At 40.4% G+C, this 21893-nt stretch overlaps 1 pseudogene; it reads right to left on the bottom strand.

Annotated features, from left to right (window-relative positions):
* Nucleotides 1–13463: 13463 nt before the first annotated feature.
* Nucleotides 13464–21893, bottom strand: part of LOC119860524 — a 114868-nt pseudogene continuing 106438 nt past the window's right edge.

Raw genomic sequence — 21893 nt, 5'->3', positions numbered from 1 at the left:
CATAGGTGAAGTACTAATAGGCATGCAAGGAGTACCCTCTAGAATGAAACAGAATGGCCCTCTACTCAGGCACACAAACTTAACAGTGAGACTAATTATCCAATGGAACAAGTCACCAAAGATTGTATTGGATTCTCCATCACTGGCAATTGTTAAATCAAGGTTGGATGTTTCTCTAAAAGACATGCTCCAGTTCCAACAGTCACTAAAGTGAGGAAAATCCTATGGCTTGTTTTATGCAGGAGGTCAGACTAGCTGATCACAATGGTCCCTTCTGGCCTTATAATCTAAGAAAAAAACAAGAGTTTTAAAACCATGGTCAAGATTACAACTGCCATCCAAAGGGGAGTGCACAGTGACACCCCTAAGACACTGCTTACATTTTACACCTTTCCCACTATTACAATTTTTATGCCTCATATAAGTGATAGTCCTGTAGTGTTCTGACCTTTTCAATATTCTGAAACTTTACTGACAGGTCATTTTTGGATGGAAATGTGCTATCTATACACACCGTGGTGATTATGATAGGCACCTAAGATAGAGATAAGTGCAAAGTATTATTATTTTATTATTTTACTAATAAAGAAAAGAAAGGGGATATCAGATAAGATCTTAGCTCATATTGTGGTGGGAAATTAAATGACAGGAGCAAATAAAACATAGGCATGGGGGATTAAAGTACAACCACCGATTTCCATAGGTAGATGTTTTGCTTTGGGTTATGACAGTGAGGGCTTTCTGAGGTGCTGAACACAAAGGAAATGTTCACTTGCCTTAACCGATTGCCAATTGGGGATCAGGAAAAACTGTTCCTCCTAAAATGCATTGGCTAGGATTTCTTTTTTAAATTAAGGTTTCTTGTGAGCATTGAGTGGGCATCATCCATTAATATGATTATGCCTACTGAAAACTACCAATGCAGATTCTCATGCTGACTGCTTGCCCTTCAGAAGATACACCAGCGGCCTCTTTACCAGGCCACAGAATCATACAGAGAGGGCAAAATTCTGTTCCATTGACTTCCAGATTTACATCAATGTAGCTGAGAGATAAATGTGGCAGGAAGTGTCTCTTTAAGCATAGTAGAGGAACCACTGTTGACTGAACATGGTTATTTTGTTCTCATTCACTGTCAGCATGCTGCCAAAATTAACATGGAACAACTGGGATTGTAAACATTTGGATGGCAAGTTTACATTGTTTTTTTGTTCTGTGTTTGAACAAAGCCTAACACAATGAGGTCCTGATCCATGACTCGGGTTCCCAAGTGCAACGATACCACAAATAATAAATAATAGCATTAAAGAGTTAAAAATGGTTAGAAAGCGTTTTATGCAAACCCAGGGAGAGCCATGTAAACAGATTTTATTACTAAAAGAAAAGCAAACAAAACATCTAACCTAGGTGTTACGACAGATTTGCTTTTAGAATGTACCTCAAATTAAACAAACACTTTACAGACTTTAGGACACTGAGAAATCCTCTTATCTGTAGTTCTTTTTGCTATCCTGGCAGCAGTTTCAAGTCAAGAGGCTGTGTTTAATTGATTGATTGAGTTTAGAGAGAATGCAGTTTTCTCCCAGAGATGTTAAAAAACATTGTTCTAATACAGTATAGTTCTATGGTGGCTTCCCTCCAATGATAGCCAAATACCTTCTGAACATTATAGAATTTTGTCTCAAACTCACCTACAGAAATAAATAAATATTTCTCTCCCATATTTACAGATGAAGGAACTGAGAGATAAAAGCCCACATTTTCATGAGTAGTCTATTTGGGATGCCTGCATTTTTGAATGGTCAGTGAGAGACACCTGGAGCCTGCAGGTACACAGGACTACTATGGTGTAGCATGCTAGACACCCAAATATCAATGGCTGTTTTTGAAAATTTGTTCCTAAGTGACTTGCAGAAGTTCATAAAGGAAGCCCTGGGCAGAACGCAGACTTCCCTACCCAACATTTTGCCTTAACCACAACATCATGCTTCCACTCATCCTTTCTTATCAAAATGGAGATTTGATAGACCTTTGAAGGTGTGCTTGCACAGAAAGAAGTAGGATATTTTTAAGTGCTACCAGTTTTGGGAAAAACTTCTGCATTCTTCTTGAGCTACCGATCTTTCCAAGGTACTTATATAGCCCCTATTATTGTGGTATCTGAGAACCTCCCAGATTTTAATGAGTTTATCTCCACAACACCCCAGTGAGGTAGGGAAGTGATATTATCCCCATTTTACAGTTGGGAAATTGAGGCATAGAGAGGCTAAGTGAATTGCCCAAGGTCACACAAAAAGTCTGTGTCAGAGCAGGGCCTTGAATCAACGGCCTCAAAACTCATGCCTTAACCACTGGACTATCTGTCCTCTGCTCTTCTACCCCATACCATTCAGTCACCATTCTGTCAGAATTGGAAGTGGTGAGTGTTGTCACCTCTGGAGATTTTATCGTGATGCTCATGACATTTGGTGCTTTTCTTAAAGCTCCATGCCCTTGGAGTCCTGTGATTATGGCAGAGTCTCAGCTTTCATGAACAGGAGAAGTAAGTTTCTAGCACTCATGATTGTACAGAAAAGCTTTGAAAATATGACTCCAAAAGACTCAAACCCCAGAAGGTTATTAGAAGAACCCAACACTGACTCTATTTTAAAATCTAATCCTTTTTAAGTAAATCCCATGATTTTCAGGGGCCTGACTCAGGGTTTTTGAACACTTGCAGTTGGCACCCACTGTACAAATTGCTGCCAGTGTGCTAAAAATAACTAAAAATGTTCAGATCCTATCAGGTCTTAAAAAGCATAGTGGCAATTTAATTTTTACCTCACATTAGCTAAATTAAATCACAATAAATATCAGTGGAAGTATTGCACAGAACATTAAAATTATCCATATGTGCTCTACCCATATGCTGCTTTATGAGCAGTTATTGTGTTTTACTCTTTACTTATGTCCAAGCTGTATAGCAGCAGTCTCCAACCATGTGGCCATAGTGAGGAGTAGAGTTATCTGTGTGCTGGAGGCATTCGTGCCTCAAATACCACACTCCAAGGTCTGCCTATGCTTCACTGTAACTGCACATTGTAGCAAGGTTATTACCTATGTACAGCATCCATGTTCATACAGCTGGGTTCCCAGCATTGCAGACATCTTCGGGTTACCCAGAGCATTGTGCTGTGTTTGCTTGCTACTGGAGTTGTCCCTACTGAGTTGGTGGAAGGGACTACTTGTTGTAGACAATGCTCCTGTTAGTGGCAACTGTCTGTGGATACTGGTCCTTAATGAACTTTAAAACACATTTCTGCAAGAAAAAGTAAAAGGAAACTAGATTAAAATAAATTTAAACAAATCAACTGTATTTTGAGATTGCTCTTTTAAACCTAGAACAGATTGTCACATACATTAATTTTTTTCTTGGGGATTCCAAATGTTGGTGCATTATCAAGGTCAGGGGTTCTCCATACTGGGGTCAGGACCCTTCAGGGGGTTACAAGGTTATTACATGGGGGGGGGCGTTGTGAGCAGTCAGCCTCCACCCCACACCCTGCTTTGCGTCCAGCATTTATAATGGTTTTAAATATATAAAAAAGTGTTTTAATTTATAAGGGGGGGGGTCGCACTCAGAGCTTGCTATGTGAAAGGAGTCACCAGAACTAAAAGAAAAGGAGTACTGGTGGCACCTTAGAGACTAACAAATTTATTAGAGCATAAGCTTTCGTGAGCTACAGCTCACTTCATCGGATGCATTTGGTGGAAAAAACAGAGGAGAGATTTATATACACACACACAGAGACATGAAACAATGGGTTTATCATACACACTGTAAGGAGAGTGATCACTTAAGATAAGCCATCACCAGCAGCAGGGGGGGGAAAGGAGGAAAACCTTTCATGGTGAAAAGCAAGGTAGGCTAATTCCAGCAGTTAACAAGAATATCAGAGGAACAGTGGGGGGTGGGGTGGGAGGGAGAAATACCATGGGGAAATAGAAAAGGAGTACTTGTGGCACCTTAGAGACAACAAATTTATTAGAGCATAAGCTTTCGTGAGCTACAGCTCACTTCATCGAATGCATCGGATGAAGTGAGCTGTAGCTCACGAAAGCTTATGCTCTAATAAATTTGTTAGTCTCTAAGGTGCCACAATTACTCCTTTTCTTTTTGCGAATACAGACTAACACGGCTGCTACTCTGAAACATGGGGAAATAGTTTTACTTTGTGTAATGACTCATCCATTCCCAGTCTCTATTCAAGCCTAAGTTAATTGTATCCAGTTTGCAAATTAATTCCAATTCAGCAGTCTCTCGTTGAAGCTTTTTAGTTGAAGTATAGCCACTCTAAGATCTGTGATCGAGTGACCAGAGAGATTGAAGTGTTCTCCAACTGGTTTTTGAATGTTATAATTCTTGACGTCTGATTTGTGTCCATTCATTCTTTTACGTAGAGACTGTCCAGTTTGGCCAATGTACATGGCAGAGGGGCATTGCTGGCACATGATGGCATATATCACATTGGTAGATGCGCAGGTGAACGAGCCTCTGATAGTGTGGCTGATGTGATTAGGCCCTATGATGGTATCCCCTGAATAGATATGTGGACAGAGTTGGCAACGGGCTTTGTTGCAAGGATAGGTTCCTGGGTTAGTGGTTCTATTGTGTGGTGTGTGGTTGCTGGTGAGTATTTGCTTCAGATTGGGGGGCTGTCTGTAAGAAGGACTGGTCTGTCTCCCAAGATCTGTGAGAGTGATGGCTCGTCCTTCAGGATAGGTTGTAGATCCTTGATGATGCGTTGGAGAGGTTTTAGTTGGGGGCTGAAGGTGATGGCTAGTGGCGTTCTGTTGTTTTCTTTGTTGGGCCTGTCCTGTAGTAGGTGACTTCTGGGTACTCTTCTGCCTCTGTCAATCTGTTTCTTCACTTCAGCAGGTGGGTATTGTAGTTGTAGGAATGCATGATAGAGATCTTGTAGGTGTTTGTCTCTGTCTGAGGGGTTGGAGCAAATGCGGTTATATCGTAGCGCTTGGCTGTAGACAATGGATCGAGTGGTATGATCTGGATGAAAGCTAGAGGCATGTAGGTAGGAATAGCGGTCAGTAGGTTTCCGATATAGGGTGGTGTTTATGTGACCATCGCTTATTAGCACCGTAGAGTCCAGGAAGTGGATCTCTTGTGTGGACTGGTCCAGGCTGAGGTTGATGGTGGGATGGAAATTGTTGAAATCATGGTGGAATTCCTCAAGAGCTTCTTTCCCATGGGTCCAGATGATGAAGATGTCATCAATGTAGCGCAAGTAGAGTAGGGGCATTAGGGGACGAGAGCTGAGGAAGCGTTGTTCTAAGTCAGCCATAAAAATGTTGGCATACTGTGGGGCCATGCGGGTACCCATCGCAGTGCCGCTGATTTGAAGGTATACATTGTCACCAAATGTGAAATAGCTATGGGTCAGGACAAAGTCACAAAGTTCAGCCACCAGGTTAGCCGTGACAGTATCGGGGATACTGTTCCTGACGGCTCGTAGTCCATCTTTGTGTGGAATGTTGTTGTAGAGGGCTTCTACATCCATAGTGGCTAGGATGGTGTTTTTAGGAAGATCACCAATGGACTGTAGTTTCCTCAGGAAATCGGTGGTGTCTCGAAGATAGCTGGGAGTGCTGGTAACGAAGGGCCTGAGGAGGGAGTCTACATAGCCAGACAATCCTGCTGCCAGGGTGCCAATGCCTGAGATGATGGGGCATCCAGGATTTCCAGGTTTATGGATCTTGGGTAGCAGATAGAATACCCCAGGTCGGGGCTCCAGGGGTGTGTCTGTGCGGATTTGTTCTTGTGCTTTTTCAGGGAGTTTCTTGAGCAAATGCTGTAGTTTCTTTTGGTAACTCTCAGTGGGATCAGAGGGTAATGGCTTGTAGAAAGTGGTGTTGGAGAGCTGCCTAGTAGCCTCTTGTTCATACTCCGACCTATTCATGATGAGGACAGCACCTCCTTTGTCAGCCTTTTTGATTATGATGTCAGAGTTGTTTCTGAGGCTGTGGATGGCACTGTGTTCTGCATGGCTGAGGTTATGGGGTAAGCGATGCTGCTTTTCCACAATTTCAGCTCATGCACGTCGGCGGAAGCAGTCTATGTAGAAATCCAGGCTGCTGTTTCGACCTTCAGGAGGAGTCCACCCAGAATCCTACTTTTTGTAGTGTTGGCAGGAAGGTCTCTGTGGGTTAATATGTTGGTCAGAGGTGTGTTGGAAATATTCCTTGAGTCTGAGACGTCGAAAATAGGATTCTAGGTCACCACAGAACTGTATCATGTTCGTGGGGGTGGAGGGGCAAAAGGAGAGGCCCCGAGATAGGACAGATTCTTCCGCTGGGCTAAGAGTATAGTTGGATAGATTAACAATATTGCTGGGTGGGTTACGGGAATCATTGTTGTGGCCCCTTGTGGCATATAGTAGTTTAGATAGCTTAGTGTCCTTTTTCTTTTGTAGAGAAGCAAAGTGTGTTTTGTAAATGGCTTGTCTAGTTTTTGTAAAGTCCAGCCACGAGGAAGTTTGTGTGGAAGGTTGGTTCTTTATGAGAGTATCCAGTTTTGTGAGCTCATTCTTAATCTTCCACTGTTTGCTGTAGAGGATGTTGATCAGGTGGTTCCGCAGTTTCTTTGAGAGTGTGTGGCATAAGCTGTCAGCATAGTCTGTGTGGTATGTAGATTGTAATGGATTTTTTACCTTCAGTCCTTTCAGTATGATGTCCATCTGTTTGCATTTGGAGAGGAAGATGATGTCTGTCTGTATCTGTGCGAGTTTTTTCATGAAGTTGACAGATTTCCACTCTATACGGCTAAATTCAGTGCCTTGCATAATCACAGGTTTCAGAGTAGCAGCCGTGTTAGTCTGTATTCGCAAAAAGAAAAGGAGTACTGGTGGCACCTTAGAGACTAACAAATTTATTAGAGCATAAGCTTTCGTGAGCTACAGCTCACTTCATCGGATGCATTTGGTGGAAAAAACAGAGGAGAGATTTATATACACACGCACAGAGAACATGAAACAATGGGTTTATCATACACACTGTAAGGAGAGCGATCACTTAAGATAAGCCATCACCAGCAGCAGGGGGGGGAAAGGAGGAAAACCTTTCATGGTGACAAGCAAGGTAGGCTAATTCCAGCAGTTAACAAGAATATCAGAGGAACAGTGGGGGGTGGGGTGGGAGGGAGAAATACCATGGGGAAATAGTTTTACTTTGTGTAATGACTCATCCATTCCCATTCTCTATTCAAGCCTAAGTTAATTGTATCCAGTTTGCAAATTAATTCCAATTCAGCAGTCTCTCGTTGGAGTCTGTTTTTGAAGCTTTTTTGTTGAAGTATAGCCACTCTAAGATCTGTGATCGAGTGACCAGAGAGATTGAAGTGTTCTCCAACTGGTTTTTGAATGTTATAATTCAACACAACAGAACCACTAACCCAGGAACCTATCCTTGCAACAAAGCCCGTTGCCAACTCTGTCCACATATCTATTCAGGGGATACTATCATAGGGCCTAATCACATCAGCCACACTACCAGAGGCTCGTTCACCTGTGCATCTACCAATGTGATATATGCCATCATGTGCCAGCAATGCCCCTCTGCCATGTACATTGGCCAAACTGGACAGTCTCTACGTAAAAGAATGAATGGACACAAATCAGACGTCAAGAATTATAACATTCAATTATAACATTTTTTTTTCCACCAAATGCATCCGATGAAGTGAGCTGTAGCTCATGAAAGCTTATGCTCTAATAAATTTGTTAGTCTCTAAGGTGCCACAAGTACTCCTTTTCTCATTACACAAAGTAAAACTATTTCCCCATGGTATTTCTCCCTCCCACCCCACCCCCCACTGTTCCTCTGATATTCTTGTTAACTGCTGGAATTAGCCTACCTTGCTTGTCACCATGAAAGGTTTTCCTCCTTTCCCCCCCCTGCTGCTGGTGATGGCTTATCTTAAGTGATCACTCTCCTTACAGTGTGTATGATAAACCCATTGTTTCATGTTCTCTGTGTGTGTGTATATAAATCTCTCCTCTGTTTTTTCCACCAAATGCATCCGATGAAGTGAGCTGTAGCTCACGAAAGCTTATGCTCTAATAAATTTGTTAGTTTCTAAGGTGCCACCAGTACTCCTTTTCTTTTTGCGAATACAGACTAACACGGCTGCTACTCTGAAACCAGAACTAAAGTTTGAGAACCACTGATCAAGATAAACTAAATTAATGGTACAGCTCCTTTACATATCAAATGGACAGCACAACAGCTCCCGATAGGTGTAATGCTCTGCGTGGAACATTGGATAAATATAGGATAGAAAATGATGCAATGGACATTTCTCAGGGATCATTTTGACTCAAATTGATTTTAGAAAGTGAATAATTTGTGCTGGTTCAGAAACATCAATGGTGATTTCTGTGTTATAAGTGAATGTGTTTAAAGATAATTTGATTGGGACTAAAAATTACACATCTCCTTATTGTTTAGCTGCTTCATCTCAAATGCATAAGGTTTGTGGGGAATGGGTTTGGAAATTACACACACAGCCAAATTTCTGATTTCCCCTTCACCAGGGCATTACTGAGAGTTATTACTCTTTTTGAGGTGGATTGCACTCTCCTTGATTTTTGTTTCAAGCAGTGGAATGGCAAGTCGTCAAATCCTGCTAATTGGTTTAGCATTAAAATGCAAGGTCATATCACTCTCCTGATTAACCAGCAGCGAAACTGCTTCTAATGATCGTTTTTGAGGAAAGAGAAAAAATAAAGCATATAGGGGAAGCTCTAGGCTTCTTCAATAAAATCCATGGGGAACTGCTTTTAGAAAACAGTACTATAGTTTTGTCTTTCATCATTTAAAAAGAAGCACTACAAAGAATAGAGATATTAGGACGCAGAGAATGTCTTTTTATTTTGTATGTGTCTGGTGCTTGTCACAACTGGGCCCTGATCGGGACTTGCAGGTTCTACCTCAATACAAATATTTAATAAATAATAATAATAGAGGTAAGAACATTTCCATCCCAGTTCTGCCCTCATTGACACTGGAATGCCTCTGAAATTAATGGGGTAGTATTGGTGTAATGGGGTAGAGCCATTCACACCTATACTGGGTGCAGAGCTCTGAAGCAAAAATTTTCACCAATAGAAAAAGAGGATGAGAAGCCAGGGTCTAGAAGGTGAGTCAGAGCTTAAGGTCAGAAAGAGAACATCTTTCTTCTGGCTAGACACAAGCACAGAAAAGTTTCCGGCCATGAGGTCCAGGAGCAAGATGAAGAAGAAGGGAATTTATACCCTCACAGGGCTCCCTACCCACCCTAACTCCTGTTTAATTATGCAGCTCCCATGGTGGATCGTTAACACTTCAAGACACTGAAAGAGTCCGGATACTTTTCCTAATCTTGTGTTATCACATTCTGACAGTATATCACAAAATTCATTTTAAACAATGAATTAAGTCTATGATTCAAATAGTAAACGCAACAGCTGAATAGTGGATGGACTGGGAGATTTCCTATCTGAAAAGACAGCATGTTTTAAAAAGATTTTCCCTGTTCCAATATTTAATCTCTTTTGGTTCCTGTTTTCCCCTGAACAGCTGAAGATTTAATTTCCAGGGAATTAAATGCACAATTTGCATCATTGTTAATGGTAACTGTGCAAATGATTTGCCATGCCTAGTCCTGAAAAACATTCTGAGAGCTCCCAAAACGCTTCCTAGATTTTCTTGGCATGGTGGTAGCATTATTTTTGAGGTATCGATGCATTTGATATATCTTTGAACCTGGCTCCCAGAAAAGAGGAGAATGGGATCAGCCATAAAAAAGAAAAGAAAAGAAAAGAAAAGAAAAGAAAAGAAAAGAAAAGAAAAGATCCTTCCTACTTGCCAGGTTACATTCAATAGACAACTTATTCAGAAGCTTTAATGGGCCTTTTTGTGTCCCTACTGGAGATTTGTTCTGGTTAGCTTCTAGAGCTCTCAGTGGGTATGGTCTTGACCTGCCCTCTCTCTTTCTCACTGCTCGCCATATTCCAGCCAGATGCTGAAAAGAAATGATGGCCTTAGCATGACCACTCTGCTACAAACAAATATGCCTTGTGTAGCACACTGGAAAGATACCCTTTGTGGACCTGCACCACTGAAGTGTATGACTTTTGCTATTGGCTTCAAAGGGAGCAAGATCTCACCTTTTGTTCCTGATCACGTCTTTGGAACCACCAAATAAGAAACAGCCCTCAGAGGATCCATCCCAGGTTTGATCAGAGAACACCTCAGACACTATGGCATTGGGGAACATATTAATACCTAGATAGATAGAAGACGAGCTCACAGGACAAGACACTGAAAATTTTCTTTGGTTTGCATGTAGTCCACCAGCAATTCTGCTCGTATCCAGAACGTATGCAAAGAACAAACAGACTAACATCAAATATAAGAACAGCCATAGTGGGTAAGACCAAAGGTCCATCTAGCCCAGTATCTTGTCGTCTGACATGGCCAATGCCAGGTGCCCCAGAGCATATGAACAGAACAGGTAATCATCAAGTGATCCATCCCCTGTCACCCATTCCCAGCTTCTGGCAAACAGATTGCATCATGGCAAACCATGATGTCGAAGTTTTGGTGTGCTTATTAAAAGCAACCTGAGACATGACACCTTGTTGAAATCTTTCATGGGATTTTTCTGGGCATCATTAATTTAGAAGGGTTACATATATTGCACTAAGTCCTTGGGAAACACCCAGGTATCTAGCATAGGACGAGACTGAAATTTCCCTGCAGGTCCTTGACCATCCTAAGAATATTTCTACATCACAACTATTACAAATATTTCCTCTAACATCTCCAGGGAAAAGTAGTTCAGCACATTTCATATTGAGAAATACAGGGCTGACTTTTACTTGCTTGTAAGACCAAGCAGACCAAAACATTCTGCATATATGCTAAACAGTCATCCCTTAAAACCAATAGTCACATTTTGGACATCAACGGCTCAAGTACTTCAAAATTCCAACTGGTTAATTCATATGCACATATATTTAAATATCAATGAAATATACTGAGACTTGTTATTTATCGTAAATTGAGACACCTAAAAAATGTTTATAATGAATTTGCTCTCATCCTACCAACATTTTATTTATTTTGCATATACAGTACCGATATGGATCAGAGCTAACGTTCACAATACTGTAATGAGAGACATATTTGTAGACACAAAATGCATGCATAGCATTTAATACATGTATCACATTTAAGGCAGTGAGTTTAAGCAATAAGCTTTGAAATCAGAATCTAATTTTGTGAAATAGTAAACACTTGTAGAAGGGTCTTAAGCAAGGGGGAAAGTGTGTCTGGTTTTACATTAACTAAAAAATGCCCAAGCTCAATCCCAAAGGTAGATGGAAGAAATCCAAATCAGGGGGATGCTAAAGGAGTGAAATTATCTCCTCAAGCAGAAAACATAACATTTGAGGCTCTTACATCCTTATATTTTCAATTTTCATCTTCATCTCCACCCCACATTTCAGGCAGTTTCTTTCTGTGCTTTCCTTTGTTCAGACATCAGATTCCTGACATTATATACAAGTTGCAAGATTTAAAGAATGAATATAATATGAAAAGTAACCCCATAAAAATAACATTGCGTGGTTCCATCTATATTACCTTTACACGATTCCATTTAAAAATAGCCCAATTCACAAGTAGAAAAAAAATGGGTTCTGTTTAACTGCCGTGCACCCTGCAAACTCTCCCTGGGATTCGAAAGCCAAAATGTGTTTGTTCTGGCTCTCACATAATCAGTAATAAATGTTCTGCAGTTGGAACCTAGTTAACAATTCTGTGGAAGTGTGAACCTGTAAAGAATCTGGCTCACTCTCCCAGTTGCCTGGCATTTGCAGTACTAAGAGGAGTGAAAAGCAATTAAATCTTATTTCAGTCAATAAAATCAGCAGAGATATTTGAAGTATGCAGAGGGAGCAGATCTCTTGAGTAAAACGGAGCAATTATTAAAATGGTCATTTTTCTAACCAGAACCACAATTTAAATTCTATGGTTTTCGTTTGCTAAGAGTTACTGAGTAGCTGTGGTTTGTACTCTAGTGATAATCACTGAACTCCAAGACTTGTTTTGAGAGTTAGAAGTGGTACAGCCATGTGTTTTGAATTTAAAGTCTTAAAATTAGAGGTTCGATGTTATTCTAGCAAGGATACTGCCAGTGTCACTGGGTCATAATTTTAAATCATCTGGAACCTGACTACTACTCATTAATGATTACAGGGAACAGTAATGAAAGTGTGATGAGGGGGGAATAAATATGCAGCTATATAAGCAATGGTGTGTATTTTAATGTAGAAAAAGAATGTTATTACCAGTCTGACAGAGGACAATAAACACATCAAGCTAACTCTCTTCCTTCATTTATGAATGCAATCTTGCTAAAGTAAAAGAAATTCTAGACAGCAGTAGGGTAACTTTACAGAACTTTCAGTCTAGGAATGGAGCATTCCCATAAACATGTTATTGCTATACTATCCTAGCAGAGTTAACTTGGTTTTTATGTTCCACTTTTTTAAGAGTGAAATTATCCTGAGCAGGAAAGATTTGGTGGATTGGTATTAAAATTTTTAGTCAGAGATCTAATCCATAGCTAGTACATACAATAAGCCAGTGATGGACAACTACTTCCCGCAGCTCCCATTGGCCAGGAACGATGAACCGTGGCCACTGGGAGCTGCGGGTGGCCGTGCAAATGTAAACAAACAGTCTGGGGGTCCGCCAAGCTGCTTGCCCTGACTGGCTGCATGCGGCCCAGAGGTTGCCCACCACTGCAATACGCTGTTGCGCTGTGTTTTCCTGATTAGGAGTTTCCTGTCTTTCATATGAGGAAGCAAATATGGATGAGCAATAACTGTTTCCACTGAGTATTTAATTGTGGGCCTAAGAGGAACACAGAAACCTAAGTGAGGGCATATTGCATCTCCGCATGAGCTTAGGGCCTACTCTGCTGCATCAGATTTTCTAAATCTTTATTGACTCCTGTCCTGATAATGGGATACTGTTCCATTTGATGCTATGCATGAGACCCCATACTCTTTACACTGGGGACTAATGCCCTTGTGGACTTCAATGGCAAAACTCTCATTAACTTCAATGGTACAGGATCAGGCCCTTGAAGAGCAAAATTCTAGAGCCCTGTGCAAAGTCTGAGTAAATGGATCTTGCACAGGTGATGGTTACATGAGCAGGGGGCGATGAAATCCTTTCTTTCCCAAGGCAGAGTACACCAGCACAACTGGGTACTATGTACTCAGCACCCACCCTCTATCATGGGGACTTAGTGGATCTGAGTAACTGCAGACTCTAGTGAAATCGAGGGCAAATGAAGTTTACCCACTTCTCCTTTGGGAATGTGGAGTTTAGTTTAGATGTTTACCCACTTCTTTTTCTTACCACTACAGCACTGGTTGCTGAGCCACTGCCCATACTACTGACCTGTGCCCAGCTGCCTCTAATAATGTGGTAAGGCTAATTACTTCCAAATGGTAAAGGTAAATGTTTAAAGAGAGACCACTGTGAGCTCTCAGGCAAATTTATGGGGAAATGCATGAAATCCCCCAGCGAATTAAAAACCTGTGCACTTCTCAGCTTGCCCATTGTTTTTTTTAATCAGCTCTGGCAAGGTTTAAATGGATTTAGCTCTCCAGAAGGAAAATAGAGACGGATTTAGAATACTTGCTAGAGTACTTTCCTCCATTAATATGGTATTTAATATCATTCTGCTAACAGCTTTTCTTCCTAGATTGCAATGACTTTGCTGACCATGTACCACCCCCATCACGTCCCCCTTTTCCAAAGCAGATACTGGGATATTTGAAATGAAGTTACTTTGGGTTCTTAGAGGTAAGGTCAATTAGCAAAAGAATAGAACAAACATCTCTTTGTGATCCTGCTTGCACTGTCTTGTCACCCATTTTTTCCTTCTTTTGTACAAGAACACATCTCAGTTGAACTGTTTGGTTTAGTGATGGTTTTCCTTCCTTAAAGTTATGAAAGGTCACTGGCTATCCATTACTCCAGACCCACTGGTCCTTCTCACCTTTTTCCGGAAGTCCTGCAACAAGAGAAACTGCAGTTAGGGAACTCACAACCAATAAAATCCACAGTATGTTCTATTTACAAAATTAGTTTCAATGACTTCATGCGAAAGAAAAAATCCATTAAATGGAAATTCTATCATATAAAAATGGAGCAAAAATACTTATCAAAACTTTAAATATATCTATTTCCAGACATTGTATTGATAAAAAAATTAAGGCTCTTTTTTTTTCTTAAAGTACAGCAGGTCTGCTCACAAAGAAACAAACCACTCCCACACACATTGGCTGGTGATCCTATAGCATGTTTGCTTTGACCTAGAAGGCTCAGTACAAAGTCTGAAGATAGGATTAGAGATGATGTACAAGATACTCAACTAATGTATGTTTGCACAGCTCCACTGACTTCAAGTGAAACTACACCAGTTTACATCAGCTATCGATGTGGCCCAAAGTTCATGCCCTTTATTATTTACTTACAGTGTTGGTACCCTGTGGGATGTTCAAAACATGTTTAAAACAGCCACTACAGATAAAGTTCTGTTGCTTCAATATACAGTCTGTCCCATCATATAATATAAATAAGGACTTGATACAAAGTCCTTCGGTTGTATTAATTTTTCCAACAGTAAAAAATGATCAGTGGTAAAAATATAAACAGATGTGCTCTTAGTAGCCAGTGGATAAGGTATGAAACTTCTAGTGCTACTTGGAAAATACAGGACAGAAATAACTAAAAAGCCAGCTGCACATGCTTCTGTATGTTAAATATTGTTCGAGCACTGAAAACATACCACATGCACCTTTACATTCCTTTATAAATGAGTAATGTGCAAGATCTGAGAAAACAACCAAAATAAAGTTACTTACCAATCCAAAATGGCTGTTTATTGGCAAACTTCCAGAGCCATGACATTTCTTTGGGGGAATGCACACTGGCTAGGTGACCATGGGACCTACATGTCAGACAAAAAAGGCCAAAGAGAGAATGACTTCCAACATTTTATAGTCAATGTAATAACCACTATTTACATTCAAAAACATAAATATTGTAGCTCTAGTCCTGCAGTTCTGACCAAGAATCGGGTCCTTTATCAGGAATGTTTACAAAAGAGATACTAACATAGAGCAAGCTCTGTGTAAATGTCATTGACATGATTTTAATTTATTATTTGTACTGCAATAATTCCTAAAAGATTCCACTGTGATCATCATACTAGTAAGAGAGATTCCCTGACTTGAAGATCTTTACAATATAAGCAAACAAAAGATGGGAGGGAAAACAAAACCACAGAGAGGTGAAACACATCGGGGCAGAGCTGTGAATAGAAGCTAGGTCTCCAGATGCTAGTCCAGTGTCCTATCCACTAGACCACACTGAACGTTCAGCTTGTCGCTTTTCATTAGTAGGAATCAGCAACTAAGAAACCTGAATAAAATCCAAAAAAACTCTTGAGACCTGATTGGCTGTTTAGGAAACATTTTATGTTACGTTGCCAGAAGATTCATCAGAGAACAAATCATGGCTGATCGCTCTATTGTGGGTCCACCTAACACTTCCAATCTGAACACCCACTCCCCCTTAAACCTGGGACGCTCAAACTTTTTGGTTTGGACTCTTCTGTATTTAGGACAGAATTCCACCTTTATCTCTACATTAAAATGATCATGTATTTATAAACTACATTAAAATATATGCTTAATAAATAGTGATAGTGGCTTTGGTACATTCATTGAGCCAGTTGATCTCTAAACAGGACTACCTGACTCATTTCTTGAAAATTCAACATACAACTATCCTCACTGCTCAGTCTAAACTTCTATTCTGTTTTATTGCATGCTATGTAATGGTAATTTGCAAGTTAAATAACCCTCGGTGCTTCATAAGCTACACAGCCCTAGTAAGTTGGATGTTTATGAGATACTGTAAACAAGTTTGACACGCAGACACATGCTTTCAGTTTGATTATTTGTATTACTGAGGAGCTACATGAAGGCAGCATATTTTGAATGGCTGATTAGAGCAATTTGCTCATATACCCAAAACATAACATTTCTAATCCCATTGTCATTTTGTTTTGAAGAAAAGAAGTGAATTTTGGCTCTTGGTCTGTGTATCATTTTTAAATAAAGCCATTTCTCTATACACCTTTTTCACAATGGCTCTCATTGGGCAATATTTACAGAACTCTTGCATCTGTATATCGAAAGGAAAACAAATGCAAGAGACTTGTTCTTACATTATCCTCTATCCATGGATGTTGTAACTCTATTGCTTGAAAGCTCAAAAAAAATGATGAGGTCTTTGCCATTACAAATATTTTATTCTGTAAACACATACTTACCTCCAGCCAACCAGCTTTGAAAGTGTGTGCTGTGTAGAGCAGATGGCCTGGCTTGCTGAAACATACAGTATTTATACAAATTTTTATACGTGAGTTTACTGTACTAATGAAGCTACTGTGATCTATAGACCCATTTTTAGAAGCTTTTTAAATAACTGAGTTTTGACTTGACAGCGTGTGAAGGCTCCTAAGATGTGACTATGAAATCTGATGTGAGTAGACATTTTGGAGCTGCATACCACACAGTGCACATGCAGTGAACTGGCCTAATATTCTTATTTGTTATTTCTGTTGTGCTAACATCTATGGATACCGAACAAGGATCACAGCACCATTGCACTAGGCACTGTACAAAGAAATAACACAAAGGCAGGCCCTGCCCCAGACAACTCAATCTTGGCGTTAGACATTACGCAACAGATGAATAAACGGATACTTTGGGCTGGGATGACCAGGTAGCAGCAGGGAATCACAGTGCTCTCAATAGTCACAGGGTACCACCAGTCTCACCAGCATCAGATGGCAGTGATTTTCAGAGATGGTGGCAAAGATAGGTTTTAAGAAGGGAATTAGATGATATGGCATTTAACCACCAACAGCTTTCTGGAGCCTTGTCTTCACTAGCCCTCCCACTATTGCTACCCCTGGTGGAGCTGAACAGGTGGTAATGATGGTGGGAAATGTTCAGGAACAAAGCCTAGGATAGGCACAGCCTTAGAGAAATCTTTCCTCCCTATCCTGCTAATCTCTTGGAATGCAGCAATTATCATCTACTGGATTAGGATAACATGATACATTCCAAGAGGATTATCACCATCTCCTCTGGTTTGTCTGAACAGGACATGAGAAGGAAATTTCTGATATCCCATGAGAAAGGAAAGTAAGGAGGAATCCGTTACTCCCAACCTTTCTACAGGAAGCCAAAACCAATTCCCAAACAGCATGGTCTCAGTGAAAATGGAGGTTTCCCACCCACTGGCCCGAGGAAAATTAAAAATCTCTTAACTTAGTATTTTTCCCGACAGTGGTAGTAATGGTGGGAATACTAGTGTAGACCAGGCATTGGCATTTTAGCCACCATATCATCTACGCCTGCTCTAAGAATGGGTAAACAAGATGGTGATTAAAATGCCCACAGGCCTGTCAATGCTGGTGCAACCACTGGTGAATCTGCATGGGTGGAAGCAATAATGACACATCTGCAGAAAAACAGACTAGCGTAGCTCTCCCCCCACCTTTATTGTTTGACGTTAACCTTCAGCTGCATTAACCAGGAACGCCACTCAAAATGTTCTTTATTTGGAGAGACATGACTCCTTTTAATCCCCAAAAGTTACCCATGTTTCATGCAAATCTGGCCCCTTACTTTTATTGTTGAAGTATATTTACATCAGATATAAAGCATAATGAAATGGGGGTTATGGAAAGTTATTTATGCTGAAGAGACAAATCCCACAGAATTGTATAGTTTTCCTCGCTAAATTTCTTTTCTCTCTCTCTTATTAGATCTTTGTGAAAAGTCATGGGCCACATTTGAGTCTTGGCAGGTTGAGAAGGACAAATAAATCCAGTCCATCAAAGACCAGTGTATTCAGAGTCAAACTCAAGTTTCAGAGGGAGGGTCCAAGTGCCCTCGCAAACTTCCTAGTTCAGTAACAATTAGGAGCTGAGCCTCAATTCTTAATTTCATTAAAACACTCTCCATGACTCTAGGAGAAATCTGAATTCATATTAACTTTCTCATTTGATTTTAATTCACTCACTCACTCAAGTCTGAACAGAGAACTTTATAAACCCACAGGTTTATTGGAAAGTAAACAGGCGGGCGGAAAGGGTGGGGGTGGGAGGACATAGGGAGGTTGGTAGAGAAGAAAATAGAACCAAAATAAGCTCTTCTGACTGGTTCCTAAAGCCACGATGAGCACAGCAGCAGCCATGGTTTCATACACCAGTTTGCCCGATTCTACCCTTACTTAAATATTTATACATGTACAATTTTATTAAATGGAAAAACTAGAGCAGAGGTTCTCAAACTAGTTGTCCGCAAGCTCCATTTAGGTGGTATAGTTCCCTCTAACGTGCGCACACAAGAGAATGAAGGGCCATCCACCTAATTAGTGGAGCCGTGCAGGCGTGGCTCCACTGATTAGATGCCTGGACCCTGGAGAAGATGCACACATAAGGTGAAATGGTGGCTGTGGGGGAAATAAGGGGTAGGTGGGAGGGGGCAGTGAGGTGAGAAGAGGGGGTGGGGGGAATTTGGAACATGCAGGGTTGCGGCAGCCAGAGACAGAGGTGGCTTTCCCCAGCTCCAGGACTGTGGCTGCTGGGGAGAGATGGTCCTCCTTCCCAGCCCCAGCTCAGGGGTTGCCATGGCGGTGGAGAGAGGAAGAGACCCCCCCACACTCCTTCCCAGCCCCAGCTCGGGTGCTGCCATGGCAGGGGAGAGAGGGCACATCCATCACATTAGAAAGGTAAGACAACTGATATTAAAATGAGTTGTGTGCTTTTATTTGTAGAACAAAAAAAGGTTTTTTTATATAGCACTTTTATCCAAAGTGTGTTACAATAGTTAGCTAACGGTTCAAACAACATTTGAAAAGATCATTAAGTGGTCTGCTGAGACCCTCAGCAATTTTCAAATGGTCCGCAGGAAAAAAAGTTTAAGAACCACTAAACTAGAGGAATTTAGATTCCCCCTTTGTTATTCAATGGTAGAGAAATAAACATTTCAATTGGTACAGGAGCTGATAAATATAATGAACTACAACTACCATGTCACCCAGAGAGAGACTATACCAGCAAAAAACCTTACAATATAGATTTACAGCTTATCTCCAAATTTAAATATAGCAGAAGGCAATTAAGAAATTTGCTTTTATATATATATATATATATATGTATTATATTAATGTATAAGAGTTATATGTAGTAATATGCATAGTTTCACAGTAATATATATGAGTTTATATATAAATATTTGTATTATACTTTTATATACAATTACATGTGTGCACCTATATATTATTCTGTGAATCTATGCATACTAATCTGCATGTTGTAATTTAAAATAGAACATCTACTGTAATAAGACAAAATCTACTGCAATCACAGAATGCCATTTCATTTGATTTTTCAAAGCTTCCACATCTTCTCTAGCACACCTGCTGCCATGCTGAATCAGGGCAGAGGGGTTCACAGATGCTCAACGTCACATAAACGTTATCATTTATTACCTAATTTAAGGTTCCATTTGAATGAAGCTGCAAGAAGACATGTGGGATTGCTCTGGGAAGTTATACATTTTTTGTTAAACCCATGAAGGAACTTTTCACCTCAAATGTTTGGAATTCTCTGGCCCTATATGTAACAAGACTTTTCTTTGTCTTGCTTGACACCCTTGCTCTGGGTGGCCCCAATGGAGGGTCTGAACATGCCCCAGAAGAATCACAAATATCAGAATGCTCAGTGCAATCTACACAACCCATGGTATCTCTCATGTTCATTCTGGGAGAGTTTCATGGAACCAGGGAGGGAAAAACTGACAAAAAATAAAACTGGCTTCTTAACATTTGTTTAATGATGCTTTCCCACAACCCAGATTATCATCTGAATTTAACATAATTTCTCATTCACTTTGCAGCTTTCACTTTTAAGAAGGTTTCAGAGTAGGAGCTGTGTAAGTCTGTATTCGCAAAAAGAAAAGGAGGACTTGTGGCACCTTAGAGACTAACAAATTTATTTGAGCATAAACTTTCATGAGCTCCAACTCACTTCATCGGATGCATTCAGTAGAAAATACAGTGGGGAGATTTATAGAAGAAGGAAGAGGAGTGGGAATGCTTTTATTACTACTCATGGACCTCAGCCCTTCCCATCAGCTTCCTTGTTTCCCAAAAGCTTTGAAAATAAGGCAGGTTCTTCCTTCTCTTCATATGTTAAACATACATCCCAGCCAATACGCCTTGCCTGTATTTTTTTTCTTTAAATTTATCCCACATTGTCTTAATTTACCCACAAAGCAATTATGAGCAATCACTTCCCCCTCTTTAATTCACCTGACTTTTTTTTTTTACTTCAAAGGAGTTTTTAAAAAATTATGCAAAAAAGGCAGAAAGTGAACAGCATTTTTTAAAACCACATCCTCTCTCTTTCCTGTTTGAATCTAATAACAGTTTAAAACTGCATGGATATTTTCCCTTATGAAAAACACATGAACAAGACAAAACCCCTAGTATTCTGATGAGATACTGTAAACAGGACAAAATGTTAACTGCAGAAATACAGAGTTTAAGACCTATGTTTGTTTCTAGCTCTTTCCAGGAAACATGCAACCTTTGCTTGCAGATTTTGTTTCAGCTTAGTGGAACTGTTTTCACCACTATTATCCAAAGCCAGCATTTCAAGGTCAGCCCTACATCTTGCTAGAAGGGAGGAATATTAACAAGTGTGACTATCCCATTCCCTGCTCCCTTCTTAAATTGCCCAGAGGCTGTCAGCAAGCATGGAAGCACCAGAAAAAAGCTCGAGGTTTCATTGTTGGAACTGGATGTCAAGGTGGATGTTGGGCAGGTGAAAAACCAAACACCTCAAAGAAGGTCTGTTAAAAGGGAGACTACTGGCCTGCAAAAATATGATCTCAAAGTCCTGTAAAAATACACACTCCCCTTCCAGTAATATTTTTCTGTGACTACCTCCCATTCCTGACATGTGCCCTCCTGTCTCTACCCCTATGATGTGCCTTATCCCACAGCCTGTGAAGAGACCAGCAGTGGATTGTTTATGCCAGTCATATGCTTCCAGGGAAATTCCTCCCAATCCCCTTGTGGCATCTTTACAGCTCACTCTAATTGATGAGTCTGTCTGATCTCCTTTAAGATTAGTCTTTTAGATGCAAAATCTCCTGAGTGTGAAATGGGGAAACAAAAATCACTCTGTGCTGGTACCATGCAAGATCATGGGACAAAATAAGAAACTGGCCACCTTAATCTTTTTCAAGCACTTTAAGCACTGAGTGGCCAGTGAACACCACAAAGGAGATCAACAGATGTTGGATTCAATTCTCATCTTATCCAAAGCTGGTCATTCTAATACATACAGTCAAACCATCAAGTTGCCCAAGGGATGTGTAATTCCCACATTTTAAAAATATCTGTTAATAGCATGCCCCAGTTTTTAGAATATGCTTTGCACCTACTTAGCTGATCCAACAAGAAGTCATCCAGTTCTTTTTTCCACACCTGGCTTTTCTTTTTACATGATGCCAAGCTGCAGAGCAGAGCATACTGAGATATATAAATAAACTCTCCTCCTTCCATGGATTGAAGCATCTTCATTCTCATCCAAGGGGAATTAAGTGATTTTTTCCCCCAGTAAGAAAGGTTAACTCCAACTCAAGATAAATACAGCAGTCTTGAGTTGCAGTGACTAGGGGGTA

The sequence above is a fragment of the Dermochelys coriacea genome, chromosome 8, assembly GCF_009764565.3.
Source record: "Dermochelys coriacea isolate rDerCor1 chromosome 8, rDerCor1.pri.v4, whole genome shotgun sequence".
In the NCBI taxonomy this organism is placed as follows: Eukaryota; Metazoa; Chordata; order Testudines; family Dermochelyidae; genus Dermochelys; species Dermochelys coriacea.
Note: the sequence above shows the minus strand (reverse complement) of the source record. Positions and strands in the feature narration are given on the sequence as shown.